At 53.6% G+C, this 18,006-nt stretch overlaps 1 protein-coding gene across 2 annotated transcripts in view; it reads left to right on the plus strand.

The window, feature by feature from the left end:
• The window catches only part of XXYLT1 (xyloside xylosyltransferase 1), a 189,490-nt gene that overhangs the window by 7,684 nt on the left and 163,800 nt on the right, over positions 1–18,006 (plus strand). The window contains exon 1 of one of the 2 annotated variants that reach the window (XM_060297584.1): positions 3,130–3,465. The exons of the other annotated variant lie outside the window; for it this stretch is intronic. The gene's annotated coding sequence lies outside the window, so the exon portion shown is untranslated. Of the gene's footprint in view, positions 1–3,129; positions 3,466–18,006 lie in introns of those variants that run through there. 2 annotated transcript variants of the gene reach the window in all.

The following is an 18,006-nucleotide window of genomic DNA, read 5'->3' on the forward strand; positions in this document are numbered from 1 at the left end:
CAAAGCCCATAACATAAGACCAGCGATCATCATGTAGACGAAATACACTGACACCTGGGTGATTTTGCTGTGGGGCTTCAGTGCATGTATGAAGTGTTCCGGCTTTGGGTAACAGTCATTGTTTATGATTACTTGACTGTTCTCTGTTCCAATAGGTCATTCTTTTGAAAGACAGATGATTACATTTTCTTGCCGTTAAAAAAACCTGAGATGTAATTCACATCCCATGAAATTCACCCTTTTAAAATATACAGTTCGGGGACTTCCCTGGTGGCGTAGTGGTTGAGAGTCCGGCTGCCGATGCAGGGGACACGGGTTCGTGCCCCGTTCCGGGAGGATCCCACATGCCGCGGAGCGGCTGGGCCCCTGAGCCGTGGCCGCTGAGCCTGCGCGTCCGGAGCCTGTGCTCCGCAACGGGAGAGGCCACAGCAGTGAGAAGCCCGCATACTGCAAAAATAATAATAATAATAATAATAATAATAAAATAAAATATACAGTTCAACAAAACTAGAAAAATTTGAGATCTCCCTTACTGTAACATTGTCACAGATCATTGAAATAGAGTTCTTTCATGATGTCATTAGAATCAGAAATATATCTTATTATTGGCTTTGTAGACAGATTGCTTAATATCAAAAATATACAATTCAGTGGTTTTTAATATATTCACAAGGTTGTTCAGTTATTCCAGAACATTTCATCACCCCAAAAAGAAACTCCATACGCATCAGCAGTCATTCCCATTCCCCCTTTTCTCTCAGCCCTGGCAACCACTAACCTGCTTTCTGTAAATTTGCCTATTCTGAACATTTCATATAAACGGGCCTTTTGTGTCTGGCTTCTTTCGCTTAGCGTAATGTTTTTAAGGTTCATGTTGCAGCATGTGTCAGTACTTCATGCCTTTATATGGGTGAATAATATTCCATTGTACGGCTATACCACATTTTGTTCATTCATTCATTTGTTGATGGACATTTGAGTTTCCACTTATTGGCTATTGTGAATAATTTGCTGTGAACATTCATTTACAACTTTTTGTGAGGATATATGTTTTCAGATCTCTTGGGTATATATATACCTGGGCATGGAATAGCTCAGTCATATAGTGAATGTGAGGAACTGCCAGACTTCTCCAGAGTAGCTGTATTATTATTTTACATTCTCATCAGCAATGTGTGAGGGTTCTGATTTCTCCACATCTTTGCCAGCACTTGTTGTCTGTCTTGATTCTAGCCATCCTAGTGGGTGTGAGGTAGCATCTATTGTGTTTTTTTAAATATAAATTTATTTATTTTATTTTTGGCTGGGTAGGATCTTTGTTGCTGCACCTGCACTTTCTCTAGTTGCGGTGTGCGGGCTTCTCATTGCGGTGGCTTCTCTTGTTGTGGAGCACGGGCTCTAGGCACACGAGCTTTAGTAGTTGTGGCATGTGGGCTCAGTAGTTGTGGCACGCGGGCTCTAGAGCGCAGGCTCAGTAGTTGTGGCGCATGTGCTTAGTTGCTCCGTGGCATGTGGGATCTTCCTGGACCAGGGATTGAACCCATGTCCACTGAATTGGCAGGCGGATTCTTAACCACTGCGCCACCAGGGAAGTCCTCGTTGTGGTTTTGATTTGCATTTCCCTAATGACTAAAGGTGAGATGATTAGGTACTGATAAGGACAGCCAACTAAATGTATTTGGTATATTTCTTACATATTTACCAAAATACATTTTACAAGAAAATCCAGGTATCTTGACTCCCCTCCCCATCCTGAAAGATGTTGTAACATCTCTGGAAACACTTGTTTCTGAAGAGCACAGTTTGGAGATTTCTGATGTGTACAGTAATGATATGCCTAAAATCAATGAGGAGGTGTTATTAGTATGAAGACTGGATTAGGAGAATAGTAACAATATTTGTTCAGCACTTAGAGCTTATGAAAGTGCTTGCAGAAATGTCTCACTTGAGCATCACTGCGACCCGTGAAGGAGCCTTCAAGGCTGAGAGATCCGGTGACATACTTGAGCTCCCACACTAAGCCTTGGGGCTGGACTGTATCACATGCTTTGGGGACTAGGAGGGCAGGGACAAGACAGGGAGCCATTGAGGTGTGCAATCTGTATCATCCTCCTGCCCAGATGCCCCCAATAAACATTCACTCTGAATAAAGACTGTGCTTGCTGCCAGAGCCTTGCAGAATCACCAAGCATTGGAGCGGGAAGGAAACTCTGAACCTCTGGGTGCAGCGTCCTCCCGGTGAGCTGATAGATCCTGGGCGGCAAGGCAGTGATTTATGCAGTGCGCACAGCGCTGGGGTTAGACGCAGCCCAAGCCCTTCCCTCTTCTGTTTGTCAGTGTTTTCAGCAGACTCAGGCCCTTTAGGGAGGGTGGGTGAGAGCCAGCTCACCCTAAACCCCACAGCAGAGTGGACAGGATGCAGGGTCGCTTTCACCCATCCCAGCGGAGCCTCTTCCTGTGTCTCCAAGGATCCCTCTGGCTTGGGAAGGGGAGGGGCGACACCGCCCTGATCTCTAGCGGGCCAAACCTCTGCTGTTCCCTGGGGCCAGCTTTCCAGCTGTCCAGTGCCTGAGACGACCGGGGAGTTAGTATTGGGGGAGCTGTATTCCTCCGAGGGAAACCACGTGGTTTGTCCTCTGCTTGGGGCTGAGCGCTGGAGGGAGCTCCAGGGCTAGAATCCGCGCGGTGCTCCCAGGCCGATGGAGGAGGAGCTGCAGGAGTGCAGCCCACACTGGGCCTGCCCTCCTTGGTGGTCACCGCATCCTCGCTGACACCCAGTAGGGGGAGAGCTTGCCCTGCTGCTCCCAGGCGGGGTCACGTCCCCTGCGCATCGAGTCGTGTGCGGCGCTCCGCGCGGCCAGTTGAGGGCGCCGCTGCACCGCGTTTGCTCGGCTGGAGCCCGCTCTGCCTCTCCCTCCACGGAAGCCTGAGGCGCAAGCAGAGCTGTTTTTGTTCATTCTCCGCGAGCGTTCCCCTTTCTCACTGACCACCCCTCCGCCCCGGGTTTTAGAAAGGAAGACTGAAATGAAAGGGAATCTGCCTGGCGATTATGGGCGGTCATTTCCTTCCTGAACGGGGGTGGGGTGGGGGTGGCGGTGGGGGGAGGTGTAAACCTGTTTTGATGAGGCCCTTAGAAAAAGGTGGATGGAAAACAAGCTGGGATGGTTGGATCCTGGATGGAGAAGGCTTCAGTGCTTCTCTGCAGCACAGCCGGAGATAAGAGCGTGGATGGGGTGCGGGGTGGGTCTCTGCGCATCCCGATCCTCCTCGTCCCTCCTTGTTTCCCTGCCCTATGACCCCAGCTGGGCGCTGCCCACGGGCCTCGCAGCTCCCCAGGGCACATCCTTCTCTGTGGGGTCCCCAGCACATCTAGCACAGGCCCTCCGGTAAAGGGAGGCACGCTTCCGCTTAACAAGGGGAACTGTGCCTCCTGGAGCAGCTTGAAGGTGGAGCCCCTCACCTACGGTGAGTTCGCCAGAGTCGCAGGGTTTGCGTTCTGTCAGCGGCCCCGGGTATCCTCGCTCTTGGTGGTGACTTGGGCGAGAGGACAGCATGGTGGGGAGGGTGCTGTGACCTGGGTGCTGGGTCTGGAAGGCCCCTTGTTGCCTAACTGCCTGGAGCCTCCGCGTCCTCAGCAGTCAGAGGGGCTCGGATCCCCACCTCCAGCCATGTCCCCATGGTGAGTGGCAGCTTCCTCAGTCTGTCTCTGGCTGAGTGAGGTCGCCATCGGAGAGGAGGAGCCCAGCTGTGACTGGAGGGGCGGAAGGGAAGCCGCCCATCCCCGCAGCAGCAGGCAGGCTCTCAGGGTACCTGGCAGGGCAGGAGAACTCCCTGCTTCCCCTCCTCACACCCTTCCTGGTCCAGGCCTCTTGCCTTTGGCCTTGGGGCCGCTCACACTGGCCCGTGGGTCGCTCAGGGCAGTCAGGATGGCTGGTCAGGATGGTCAGGCCTGGCCCCAAGAGGCAGCTCTGTGTGCTCCCATTGCCGTTTCAGGTGCCTGTTCTGAGCAGCTGAGCCAGGCCCCGTTGGCTGGCACAAAGCCTGCTGTTAACGTAATGTCTTTTAAATTAAAGCCATTTGCTTTCTTTATTGGGGTAATTACTGTTAAGCAGCCGTGATTAAGTGATCCGCCTGCTGGTGGGACAGTGTGTCCGAGAGGCTGGCCTCTGTTGCCCTGCACTGGTCCCTGGTGGGCGCACACTGTTCTCCCGCGGCCTCCTCTTCTCTCCTCGATGGGGCTCACCACCCTTCCCGCACCAGAGGAGTCTGTCCTGTTCCTGCCACGGAGAGGCCCCAGGGCAGGAGCGTGTGGCTTGGAGCCTGAGACCTGGGCCCAAATGTAGTCTGTGGCATTTGGGAACAGGGGAGCCCTGGATGTAAGCCCTCTGAGCCTCTGACCCTTCACACAGGACCTTCCCAGAGTGTCTGTAAGGCAAAAGTGAGGCGCCACCGGGGACATGGGCTCCGTGAGACCTGCCCAGACGGTCGGGCTCCTTGAGTCCTGGTGACTGTAGGATTCTGGAGGGGCTTCACCAGCTCTGGCAGGTGGACAGGTGGATTAGTTGATATTGTTTGAAAACCCGTACAGGATCAGGTAGAGCGCAAGCTTTGTTCCGGGCGCCCCTGGCCGCCACTGTCTGGGGGGCAGGAAGACACCAGGCGGGGGATTCCAGGTGGACTGGGGCTGGCTTTGTGAGTGTGGAGGAGGGGCTGTAGGAGTCAGGGAGCTTTGGGGATGTGCATCCATTGTAAGTTGGGGTGGGACACTCCCAATCTTGCAGAGGAGGGAATGGAGGCAGCTTGGGCAATAGGCTGGCTTTGTCTCCTGTACCTGGGAGGAGAGCGCGGGACGGAGGGGCCATCTGGCTGGTGGGCCGTCAGGGCTCCAAAACAGGCGGAGGGAGCTGCAGCGCCTGTGAGGCTGGCCATCTCGGGGAGTGGCTGGCTGTCGTGTGTCTCTGCTTACCGAGCTGCCCGTAATTGTGGGAGCCTCTCCATGCCTCTGGGACTTAGCTCAGGTGCTTCCTCTCCTGAACACCCAGCCCACCTTTATCTGGTTAATTCTTTTCGCCCTTCAAGATTAGGCTCCGGTGGGTGCCAACTACGTGAGGAGGCCGTCCTTGACCGCCTCACCCTGCATTAGCCCTTCTCTTCTGAGTCCCGCAGTGCTGAAGTTGGCCCCGGTGCAAGCTCCTGGGGGCAGGGATATGGTGTACTACAGGGCCTGGCGTAGAGTCAGACCCGAGCTGGCGCAGGTGGGCTGCAGAGCATGCGGCTCCATCAGACGTTCTGTGAGTTTGCTCTCACACCTTAGGGTGTGGATGGCAACACTGGGAGTCCTTGCTCTCTAGAGAGGCCTCTTGATTTAAATAAAGTCTTCCTTGCACCTTTTAACGCAGGTCCTCCAGACAGGAAGTTGTCCAGTCTGAAACCAGCTTGGAAGATCCAGGTGTGTGTTTGGAGACTTCTTCCTGGGTTTCAAAAGGATCCCTCCCCCCACCGTGTATTACTATGCAGAGATACTGATGGGCGTCTGGAGGAGGTGGGAGGGGCTTGGCTTTTCTCTCTCACCTTATGCAAATAGGGAGGATGGGGCTGCAATGGCCACTGATCTGCCCAAAGCCCCCGGCTGGTGAGCAGTGCCTGGGGCTGCTTGTCAGCCTCTCCTGGAAGCAGCCCAGCCCCTGCCCATCGGCTCACTCTCAGAGTCCTGCCCAGGTATCGTGATCCTGGGTTCCAGGGCTCTCCCTGACCTCGGCTTCCACTGGCAAGGCTTTCAGTGTCTCTGAACCTCAGTTTCTTATCTGTAAGATGGGCAGGGACATTCTAGCCTGAGTGATATTCCGTAGCTCTCTTACTGGCATGTTGAAACTGGACTTGGCAAGCTGTAAAACACGTGTCCTTTCCAGACTTTTCCTGAGTGGGAGGGTAGGAGACTGGGGGGTCTTGAAGCCATTGTTTATCCCTTTCTGGGATAGCCTCCCAAGTCCTGCTTGCCGACTCTGCTTTGTCCCTCTGGGAGATATTAGTTCATTTCCCGGCCTCTGCCCCGAGCCAGGCTGCACCTCAGGATTAGGGGGCTGGGTGTGGAAGCGCCCGGACTCTCTCAGGGGTCTCGCAGCATCAGTGTTGTTATCGCACAGCTGCCGCCATCTAAGTGGTGGGCCCCCTGCTGGATTCCACCTTCGTTCTCTTATTAACCTTAGAGTGAGCAGTCCTGTGAGGAGGGAGGGATTCTTCCCTAGGAAGAGGTTTCCCAGATGAGGATCCTGAGCGCAAAGCAGGTTCAGAGCTTGGGCTCTGAAGTGGTGGAGCCTGGATGGGAGCCGATCTTTCGGACTCGTAAGCTCTGTGCCGTAATGCCTGTGATGTCTGTTTGTTTTGGTGGTTCGTTCCAGGCCTTCCAAGCAGGGGGTGCTCTGGGAGAGCTGGGGTTCCCCCAGGAGGGCTCCCACAGTTCCCTGGTGCCTGCTGCTCCCTGGTGCCTCACACACGTGTCCTCTTTCCCTGGTCACCGGGTGGTGTGAGAAGAGCAGGGGAACTTCAGCCTGCTCAGAGCGGCTCTCTCATTTCTCCTCCACGTTCTGCCCTGAGAACCAGCTGGGAGCCTCTGTCGAGGATGTGGGATCTTAGAGGACCGTGGTGTTTGGAGCCCCACTTCCCTCACATGGCAGCAGGTACAAGAGGTCGGAGCAGGGGAAACTGGAAAGGCCACGTAATCCTCTCCCCTCATGTTACCCGCGAGGAAACGGGCCCAGAGACGCCAAATGACTTGCTCAAGGCTACACAGCTAGTCCGCGGACAGGGGCCTGGGACCAGGTCTCCTGCCCACACCGCCTCCCTGCCTGCTGTCCGTTTCGTTTGTTCTGAAGCCAGTTCTGGGCTGTGCTGGTCTCTGTGTGCTCGTCTTCTGGTTTTGTCCCCAGCCTGACACATTTTTCAGATCTCACCCCCCTGTGACTGCCCTGCGGTCTCCTGCGTTTTGTGTACATCGAATGGCCTTGCTTGCGTCCTGCCCGCTGAGCAGCTGCTCCAGAATGCAGTTGATTGGGCTCCTCAGGTTCAGGCCCCAGAGCCGTCTGAAAGGCGCAGCGCATGCGGGGCTGGAGGGGGCTGAGCCTGTGTGTGTATGTGTGGGGTGGAGGTATAAGGACCCCGCTGCTGTCTCCTGCCTTGGTCTGCACCCCCATCAAACCCAGTCCTGCTGTATCACAAGGATCTCCGGGTGCCGGGGAGTGGGCTCCCCATTATGTGAGGTGATGCACGTGACGCAGGAGGCTCTCTGGTACCTTTTTCTGATTTACCGTCCCACTCGCCCTACCTGGAGAGTCAACTCTCTCTGGAGACCTGTTGCCTGAGCCTGTCTTCTGATGCCTCTTTTCTCCCCTGTGCTGTCTGCGGTGACGGTGAAGCTGCTAGATGGGAGGCCTTGAGGCCGGGCTCCGTGTTGGCTTTCTGTCCCTCTCGGTGTGGCCTGGCGCAGGGGTGGGCAGGAGCTTCTCGAATGAGCGTGGTGTTGGCTACAGATGGACCTGGGCAGGTTCCAGGCCCACCGCATCCCTCTGGGAGGGATGGGTAGCTGATCTCCTTCCTCATCTGCACGAGGGGCACAATACCATCACCCACCTCAAGATGTTGGCATGGGGATGAAATGCAGTGATGCAATGTGTCTACAGGACCTGTTTGTGCCCAGCACATACGAGGGGTCTGCTGTGGACCTGAGGCACGGTGGCCCCATCCTCAGTGAAGGCCGTCCAGGTGTGCTTTCTGCCTCCCAGGGGCAGTACCCTGTCTGGGTCCACCCTGAGAATACCACCTCGTGGCCCTGCCCTGCTGGTGTGCACCTGCTCATCCTGTGTCCCAGGTCAGATCCTGGTGCAGGTGGCCACCCCCCAGCCTGGGGCTGTGCGAGCCGGCCGCTTGAATGCTCAGGTCTGTCTTATAAAAGAGCAAGTTTGGCACAGAGGCGGCCCGGTCTGCACACTTTATTACAGTTGGCGTATGTGCTGAGTAAGAGTGAGAGGGTGGCTGAGGCCTGGGGTCCGCTGAGCAGCGTTACAGCCTGTGGTCTCCAGCTCTCTCACAGTGGGGAAGGAGCAAGCTTTCTGCTTGGGAGAACGGCTGCTGGGGAGGAGACCTTGATATGGCAGTAACCCTGGAGGGAGATGGACCTGTGCGCCTGCGGTTGGCAGGGCGAGATGCTTGCGATTTCGGCTGCTGTCTGTCTGTTTCAAGGTGATTTTAACCTGTGGTCCGTGTAGGGTGAGACTTCGGTCCTGGGTCCCCGGGGTTGGGCACTGCTGACGCCTGAGTCTTGGCCAAAGTCTCAGATCCCTGATCGCCCGCCCACTCGGGGTCTGGCTGTGCTGTGGCTCACTCAGCCAGGAGCAGGTGATGGACGGGGCATGGGGTGCCCAGCTACATGCTGCCCAGCCTCAGGGGCACCAGTCACCTGCAGTCGCCAGTGGAAGGGGCTCCCTGGTGTGGGCTTGTCTGCGAGCCTCACTTCTTCCACGTGTTCCCGCCTAAGACCCAACCTGGCTAGTGACTTCCTTCAGCTGTGGAGACTGGCCTGTTCAATAGCTCAGAGAGTGTGGAGAGCAGTGTTTGCAGGAGAAGTGGGGCATTAGGGGGTCAGCTGCGGTTCCTCCTCTGTTCTTCTGGCTCCCCGAGCAGCTTTTGCTTTGATCAGAAACATGAGCAACTGAAGTTAGTCACTGGTGTGGCTCTCACAGAGCCGTAACGCTTTGAGGGCAGATGCAGACTGAAAGCATTTCTCTTTACTCAGGGGAAAGCTCTGTCTCAAGCCCCTGGCTCTGGGAGGTGAGGTAGGACCTTGCTGTCTCTGGAGCTGTTGACTTGGAGCCCTGTTCTGTGACGTGCACAGCATCTGGAATGGATTTCTGGAAATCTTTGGGGGATCTTTTAGGGCCTGGAAAAAATGCGAGGGGTTTCTTGCTGCCCCCCACGAGTCTTCAGCTCTGAGAAATCAGAGTCCTGGACCTGGGGAGGGGGGCGAGGAGGAAGGTCTTAGAGAAAGGTGGGCAGGCGGGAGCAGTGACAGCAGCCCCTTTGCGCCCGGCTTCTACCAAGAGTATAAAACTGTAGATCGGATGTACCGTCTTCATTTGTCCAGGTTCCCTTCGAGCCTTGTCCACTGGCCGGGTACCTTTTTTGTAGCCGGAGAAGGGGTTTTCTGCTCATTTCACTTAATACGGGACCCACACGTGGCGGTGCATCTCGTAAACATCTTCCCATTTTCTGTCTCATCTTGCCCTTTTTGTTTGTATGGGTATAGTATAAGTTACTGTCCTATTTCTTTTGTAAGCAGTTCTGTAAGTTCCTGATTTTTCACACCGTAAATAACACCACAGAGAACATCTCTGTATGTGCTTTGTTTGTTTTTGTTTTTTTACTTCTTTTGAATTGTTCCCAGGAACACTTTCTTGACTCCTTACAAGGAACACTTTACAGTCCTAAATGGTCCTGTGTCTACAAATTAATATTAGAAAGTCAGGACCCAGCAGTGGTGCCCCTCAAGCTCACTCTCTTGGCTTTTCTATAATAAAGGGTTTGCCAGCTAATTTACATGGCACAGGCTTGCTTTCTCTCCTCTTATGTGGTATTTTATTAAAAAAATGTTTCTTAAGCAACAAGGATTTACTGTATAACACAGGAAACTATATTCACTATCTTGTAATAACCTACAATGGAAAATAATCTGAAAAAACATATATATAACTAAATCACTTTACTGTCCACCTGAAACTAGCACAATATTGTAAATCAACTATACTTCAATAAAAATTTTTTTTAACATTTTATCCTTATACATTAAATTATGAAGTATCAAAATCTAGAAAAATTGAGAAAAAATGATACCTATTTTCCTACTATATAAGTTAAATAGGGGCTAACAGTTTGCTCTCTTTGCTTAGATCCTTTTTTTAAAGAAATAAGATATTATAGATCTAGCTAAAGCCCACCCCCATTTCTCCCCGCTGCCTCAGCGGTGTTCACTATCACACACAAGGAGGTGGTATGCTTTGTGGAGTTCGTCTTTATACTTTTACCCCATACGCATGTGTTCATGCACACACACATATATACACATATATGTAAAATATATATATTTCTTTGTATATCTTAAACAGTTATATAAATGCTCCCATTCTATATCCTCTTGCTATTTCTTTTTTCACTCGACATTATAGGTTTGAGATGTATTCATGTTGATACAGGCAGGTCTTGCTTGGCCATTTTAACTGCCATATAGGATTTCATTACGGGGAGACATCAGTTTATCCATTTTCCCTCTGGTTACCCCTACTTTTTTGTCTTCACAATCATTGCTGCAGTGAACATCTGGGTGCACATCTGCATACGCGTACGTGCTTGAGTTTCTCCAGACTCCACAGCTGGAAGGGCTTTTCCTGGTCCAGGTGCATCTTTCCCAGATCCTGCCAAGCTCTTCTCCAGGGCAGCGGTCTCCCTGCCCACCCCGAGTTCTGCCGAGCACTTGGCGTAGCCTCCCTTTTCCTGGTGTGAGTCCGGCTGCCTTTGTGACAGGGGGTGGAAGCTTGAGGACAACTTTGGGCATAGGGAAGGAGGGAAGTTTTGAGGGGAGACTCGAGTGTTCCTCAGCGCCACTGCAAGCTCTCTGGCTGTGTGGAGACCTGACCCGGGCTTCCCCGGCGTTTCCCGAATCTCTGTAGAGGAGGGTGCTTCCAGCTGCAGGTGGAGTGCCTTTGTCTGGGAGGCGCAGGGCCTGGCTTTGGGGCTGGCTCTGCCCGTGACTGGCCATGTAACCTGGGGAGAGCCCTGCCTCCCTCAATGGCCCTCACTTTCCCTCTCTGAGACATGAGGGGTCGAGTCAGTGACTTGTACACATGGCCTCTTGGCTCTGCCCGTGTTGCTCACCCACTTTGGCTTTTGCAACCAGCAGAGGGGTCTCCACGATCCTAGCCACAGCTGCTGGGCCTGAGCCGTGGGCAGCTGGCAGGTCGGGGTGGAGGCTGGGTGGCTGCTTTGCAGGGTGGCAGGGGCCTGGCGCTCACCAGTGACCTGGCTGTCCCCTCAGTAGAACGGTCTGTGCTCTCATACAACTTGGGGGAAGGGCCTCAGATCCCAGGGCCGAAGGCCAAAGCAGATTAATGCTGACAGAGGGGACCTGTCAGCAGGTCGGGGACCTCACGGAAGCCAGCGGCAGAGGAGTGCTGCTTTCTTTCCAAGGCCCGTGTGAGCCCCTGCGGCATTGCTGCCGCGTGAAACCTCCATGGAACCAGAATTTACTGTGTGCCTGAGAGGTGGCCACACTGTCCCAGGACACTGATACACACTGGGTGTGTCAGCGAACAGAGGAAGAGTCGAAACCCCTGCCCTTGTGGAGCTTACCTTCTGGCAGGAAGAGGAGTAAATGAGCCAGTAATATCTGTCTGCTTTCCTGCCTGGGACACGGTGTAGTAAGGGCTCACAAAGGGCTGGGGTTCATTTCATCTTTTTGTTGTTCCTTGAGAAGCAGATGAGTAAACTGTACCGTGTCCTCCGAGGTGAGTTAGGATGTTAGCAGGATGAGGGGTGCAGGGCTGTCACGATCTTTAGTTGGACAGGCAGGGGCTCCGTCACTGAGAAGGTGGCGTTGGAGCAGAGGCCTGGAGGAGTGAGGGTGCTGGCCAGGCAGCTACTGAGGAAGAGTGTTCGGGTGGCCGGATGGGTGGCAGGTGCCTGGCATGTTTGAGGAGCAGCAGGGGGGCCGTGGGCTGCAGCCGTGGGAGTCACGGGAGGGCGTGGTAGGACGGCGGCAAGCTTAGCGGGAGGAGGGCAGGTCCAGGCCGGTCCCAGTGAGGGTTCTGGCTTTGTTGGAGTAATGGGAGGGGCCGCTTCTGGGTTTTGAGCAGAGAAGGGTCACCCTGGACAGAATGAAGTGGAGACCGTTAGGAGGCCAGTGTCCTAGCCTAGGGGAGCAGGTGGAAGCTGGGGGTCTGGGGAGAGGTGGGGGGATGCTGGGCCCATCCAGGAGAAGAGTTTATTCGGACATGGGCTTGTGGCCTCGAGAGGGCTGTAAACGACGTGTACCTCTTTGACAGAGCTGGGGTTGTAGTGTGCACACTCAGCGGGGCTCTGCCCCTCGGCGAGGGGATAAAATAAGAAAAGTGGCGTGAGGGCAGCCACGGAGGTTGTTCACATTCTGGAATCAGAAAGGCCTGGCCTCAAATCTGGGCCTCGGCCGTCCACCAGGTCACCTGGGGCGGGTGGCTCCGCCTCTCCGAGGGCCATGGCTACTTTCTTCATGAAGGGCATGGTATTGGTGAGGGTCGGATGGACTCCTGGCTGTCCACATTGCTGCCTGACCCTTGTTTCCTTTTGTTTCTTTGTGGCCCCTCGATGAGCAGGTGCCAGTACCTCGTGTGGCAGGGCTCAGAGCAGTGCTGGGAATGGGATGTGGCCGGGCGAGAGACACTCTCAGCTTGAGGTTAAGGCGGGGACTTAGTGGACAGGCTGCAGACGGGGCGTCAGGAGATCCGGTCCTGACGTCAGCATGTGTGACCTTGGGGAATGCAGGGACTCAGCCTGTGGGCGCCTCCTGGCTGCCCGTGCTGCGCTCAGCATTTTAAACACATCATCTCACCCTCGAAAGGAAGTGATGGACATGAGCAATGTCCCCAGAGTCGGGCCATTGATTGTTTCCTTCGCTGTTTTTGCTAATATCCTAGAACTGCCTGCAGTGTTAGCTGCTTAATATGTATTTTAAACTGACTCACTTTTTTTCTCCTTAGCCTCTCCTTAGGTAATATCTGTGAAATCATAGTTCTAAAGTGTTTTTTAAATTAATTTTTCTAGTGTTTTACATATCAAAATAAGTCTATGAGCGTTAAAGTGGTTGGTCTCTTTGCCTCTTTAGAAGTCCCTTTGTACCCCTCCAGAGGTGTGTACCACGTCTCGGGGGGCATGGGACGAGGGGGTTTCAGGAAACCTAGGAGAGCAGGCAGCCTCAGAAAACGATGGACGCTGTCCTGGCTGGCTAGTCTGAGCTCGGCAGGGTGCTCTGCGGGCCACGGATCCCCTGCTTGGGCGCCCGCTGTGTCCCCACCCCAGAGAGCCAGGAAGGGAGGGGGGTAGTGTGGACTGAGGAGGGGGTGTGGGAGGCCTGGCTGAGGCCACCTTCCCGCCTGCCCAGTGGAAGCAGGAAGCTGGCTAAGCGCATCCTTTTGGATGTCACTTGTGTACAATGGCAGTGTTCCTTGGGAGGTCATAGGTCATGGGAGATGACCACACAAAAAAGGACAAATCAAGGAATCTGGTGAAGAAGACCTGACAGCCCAACTCCTCGGTGGGTGGGCGGGCTGGGACACTTACCCTAAGATTTCACAATAAAGTCCTTTTACTGCAGGGTCACTACTCTCCTTCCATCTCTTCTCCCTTCCCTACTTTCTTGCTCTTTCATACCTTTTCTTTTCTTGTGGGGTGGAAAACATTATTCTGTAGAAAACTGGTTCCAACTGTCAGGAAAATGCAGTATTAAATCTAAACAATCCAAACCTCATAATTTATAAAAGAAGTGAATTAAGGAATGTTTATACCCACTATGTACAGATTATTTGAGATCATGAGTGCTGGAAAAGGTAGGGGGCGACTGGGTGCATTTAAGAATGACTGCTCAGGGCTGAGAGACCGGCCCTGGGAGTGGGAGGCGGGACAGCGGGTGGTGGAGACGGCCGTGGGGCCGTGGGAGTTGGATGGTCTGCGCTGTGGAAATTATAGGTTTATGCTCATGGAACCCCACAGCTGTGTCACGAATCTCAGCAAGGGCTTGTGGCCCGTCCGACGGCACTGTTTGTCAGCTGGTCATGGACACGTGCAGACCCCGGAAAGATAGCACGCACCTTTTCTTTTTTTTTTTTGCCCCCACTTTTCCTTTGGAGTCGCCTTATCGTTCATTTGGAGTTAGCCCTGGAGGGGCGTCTGAGCCCATTCCTCTGTCTCTTCTACTCCTCTCGGCGTGTTTGTGTTTTCTTGGATCCTTGCTCACCCTCCGTCCCAGTGATTTGCTGTAGTTCCTGGTGGTCATCCTGGAAATCCACGGGGAAGGCCCAGGTGTTTCAAGGTCTAAGAGTGGAGCACCTGCGAGACAGACCAACCTTTTTCTTGCTTGTTTTTGTATGTATAACGTTTACACCTTGCTGTGCAAACAAGGTCTTCATCTCTATCTGCTTGCCCAAGACTGTCCCACCACTGGAGGTGAGGTGGACGAGCTCTGGGTAAGGGGGAAGCAAAGTTGGTGTAGCCAACTGGACACACAGAGGGCACCGGGTCCAGTTCCTGAGCCTGGGGCCTCCTCTCCTCCAGATGTGATGGCCTGCTCTTCCTTGATTCCCTGTTAGGGCTCCTGAGTCAACAGACAGTTGAGGTCTCAAAGCGGGATGGCGTTAATCGTTGCCATTTATCCTCCATTACAGGCAAGAAAATGAAACATCGTGGAAACACGAGCGGGGATAGAGGGCAGGGCTGGAGAGAACGACTTGGCACGTGTGTGAGATTATATAAGTCCCCCCCACCCTTGCCGCTAGGCAGACACCCACAGGTCCTTCAGCTGCTCCTCACGCTTTTGCCACCTTGGTCTTCTCCTTTGGACAGACTCTGGAGGTTGCCCAGGGCCATGCTGCACGTGTATCCAGAGCTGAACCCATCCAGTTCCCTGAGGCAGGCCGACTGGCACTGAGTCGAGTGGGGCCCTCTGTCACCCCCCTTCTCAAATCGTCTAGGGGCCACCTACAGTAGAATCACTTGGGGTGGCTTTTAAATAAAGAGTCCTGAGCCTCAATGTCTGGGGTCAGGACCCAGGAGTCTGCCTTTTTACCAGACTCCCCAGGGAGGGCCTGCACGCACTGAAGATGCGGGACCTCGGGTCCAGACCACCCTCCTGGCAGTACGGCTGGAGCTCACAGGCTTGCTGGACACACCCGCCCTGGTGAGGTTGTTCTGCTGTCAGTCACCCACCGTCCAGGGGGCCTTCTCTGCGGGTGCCAGGCCTTCCCGTCTTATGTTCTGCTTCTTCCTCGTCTTATCCTACCTCGGTCATACCGAGGTTTTGGAGAACTGGAACGCGGCCCATCTCTGCTGCAATGTTGGGAATCTTGTAGGGGTCCCAGAACATTAACTGTACACCTGGTTATCCAGACACTGCTGATGGCGCAGTAAGTGTGAGGTGGACGTGGGGGCGGGGAAGGAACTGGACAAGGACGCCCTGTAGTGAGGGTAGCGGGAGGGGCGGTAGCTTTTGCGCTGTTAGTAAACTGGGTCATGAGAATGGTGTTAGAAATTACTTTGGAAATTAGGTGGGCTGGCTTCTTTTTTCCTCTTCAGCTGCTTGCGGTTCTGCCTGACACAATCGAATTATATCTAGGACATCTTGCAGAAGATGAACAACAGGACAGGTGGCATGGAGGGGGGCAACCTGGGGATTTACAGTTTTCTTTTCTCATGAAAACTGCTCATCAATGATAATTTTTGGTTTTTTCGTTTAAAACTAACAGATTTACGGTGTTTTTCACTTATCCTAGGAGATCTTTGTTTTCAAAGGGAGCTAAAGTTATTGGAGGGGGACAACATGCAGCCACTGATAACTGATGGTGTTTTTAGGACTTTGTAGTGATTTGAAAAAAAGAAATCAGTATATCTCTCCGTTGCTCTACCCATCTTTCAGTCATCTCTCTATAGCTCCTTTGTCCAGGACGTTCATTCATTTAAGGAGATACCTTTGATATCATTTCTGACATAAAATTAAAAGCTAGGGCATAGTTATTCTGAAGCAGCTTGCAGGTTGGGTACAAAATGTAATGGGCAACAGCTCTCCTTCTGGCAAAGTGAGATATTGCAGCCCAGGCCTGCCTGACATTCTAACCAGCAGGCTAAAGGTGCAAAGAAGACCCATATTCCTGATGGTTTAGAATAAGTCCCATGGGGAAGAAACTCCTCTCCTTTGGGAGAAGAGCCAGGATGGAAGTGGGGAAGCACGTGACAGGCCCGGGGGAGATCCTGGGGTTAAGAAGGAGCCTCCAAGTTCTCCAGGCCTGCAGGGCCACCGCTTTGCGTCCTGGGGCAGGTTGTCAATGTCACCCCTCCTCTCTGGATGCCTTTATCTCTGCTCATCCATTTGCTCATTCCTTCCTACAACAAGCAGTTGCTCAACTTCTACAGGGCATGAAGCGGTTTGCTAAGAGCTGGGTGCATAGCGATGAGCAGGAAAGACAAGGTCCTTCCTTCATGGTGCCTCATAGGCTGGTTGGGGCCTGGGGAGAGACAGCAAAAAATGACTAAATACTTAAAAATTAACGTGTCAGGTGGTAATACATGCTCTGGAGAAAAGAAATCTGATAATTGAATAGCCAGGACTGGTTGTGTGTTGGGGGGCTGGGGGGCTGGGGAGAGTAGCTCCTTGTTTGATCGGGGAAGCTCTCAGGGGGTGACATTTGAACCAGCACCAGAAGAGCTAGAAGGACCTAGGCATGCGATGATTCTGGGGGAGAGCGTTCTGACAGAGGGAACAGCTGGTGCAAAGCCCTGAGGTGTAATAAATGTCTTTGGCATGTTTGTAGGATGGAAAGACTGCCAGTCTGTTAGCAGGTTTTTCTTTCCATTGTAAAAATATGCCTTCACATTCATAGTGCACATCAATGAGAAAACAAATTTTTTTTCCCAGGAAATCATTTCCCCTCCAACTGTTGTTGAAATTGATTACTCAGATTACACAAACGAGGAATGTGCTTGTGGGAGCTGACCGGCCTGTGGTGGGGTCCACTCGGTAACCCCCCTGACACCCCACGCCGGCCGAGGGCTGCAGAGCCAGGCAGCTCCGATTATTGCCGTATCGTATCTTGGGCTGTTGATTACAGAGTGTATTCTTTTATCAAATCTAGGTATTCTTGCATGGGAAAGGCATTCTAGCTATAGTGGAAGGAAGGGGGTGATAGTGTCAACTCTCCTTTATTGAGCTCCTCCTACATTCCTCACCAAAGCCTGCGAGACCACCGCCATGATTCTCTCCCATTTTGTAGACGAGGTAGTTTCGGTATTTTGACCAGGGTTGCCAGGTGATGAAGTGGTGGAGTTCGCATCTGAACCCAGAACTGCCTGCTCCAGCCCCGACTGGACTGCCCAGCACAGGTGTGATTCCACCCAAAACTGGTGCCCACAGAGCAGGGTGATAGCCCTGTGGGCGGCGACTTTAACAGCCCCCTGGAGGACGTTGCCGTCGGCACTTTCCTGCCGAGTCCAGATGTTGGCACGCAGCCCTCCTGCCGAGTGCCCCGGCAGCCCCTCGGGAGAAGCGGATGCCTATTTGCTGTTCCTGCGGTGCGTGGACCCCGGCGATTTGAACAGGCTTCCCAGAGCGCTGCGCTGGCACTCTGTCCTTCAACAGCTCCTCCAGGGACATCCGAGCACGGGGAGGTGCTGTGGCCGCCCCGTGGCCCTGTGCCTGCCGCTGGAGGAGCTGCTGCTCTTCAGGCAGACCTTGGCGTTTCCTGGAAGCCTGGTGTCTCCCTTTGTGCAGGGCCAGCCCCACTGCCTCCCTCCTTGGCTCCAAGAGCTCAGTGTGTCCTGATTCCCAGTGGGCACACCAAGTGCTACGTGAGTTTTCTCTACCACGTTCAGAGGCGGCTTGGCATGGCTTATGTCCCCAGTGGCTGTGCAGCGGAGCAGTGGTCTGGCTCTTTAGGCCTGTCTGTGCCAACGAGATCAGGGCCTAGACCTCTGCCCCTGCCGGGCACCAGGCTCTGCCGTTCTGGGGGCTCTGGCCTCCCGTGTAGGAAGTGTTGAGAAGGTGCTGTGCGTGGTGGTTGTGAGGCAAGCTTCACCTCTCCGCCCATCCCCAGACTGTCCTTTGCAAGAGAGATGAGTCTTTCCAGTCTCTTATTTTACACGGCACTCTCTGAACTACATGCTTTATTTCGAACAACAGAGTACAGCTTGAGACCACCTTAGCCTGAAGCAGCCTCAGTCATTATT

The sequence above is a fragment of the Globicephala melas genome, chromosome 4 (assembly GCF_963455315.2).
Source record: "Globicephala melas chromosome 4, mGloMel1.2, whole genome shotgun sequence".
Taxonomy (NCBI): Eukaryota; Metazoa; Chordata; class Mammalia; order Artiodactyla; family Delphinidae; genus Globicephala; species Globicephala melas.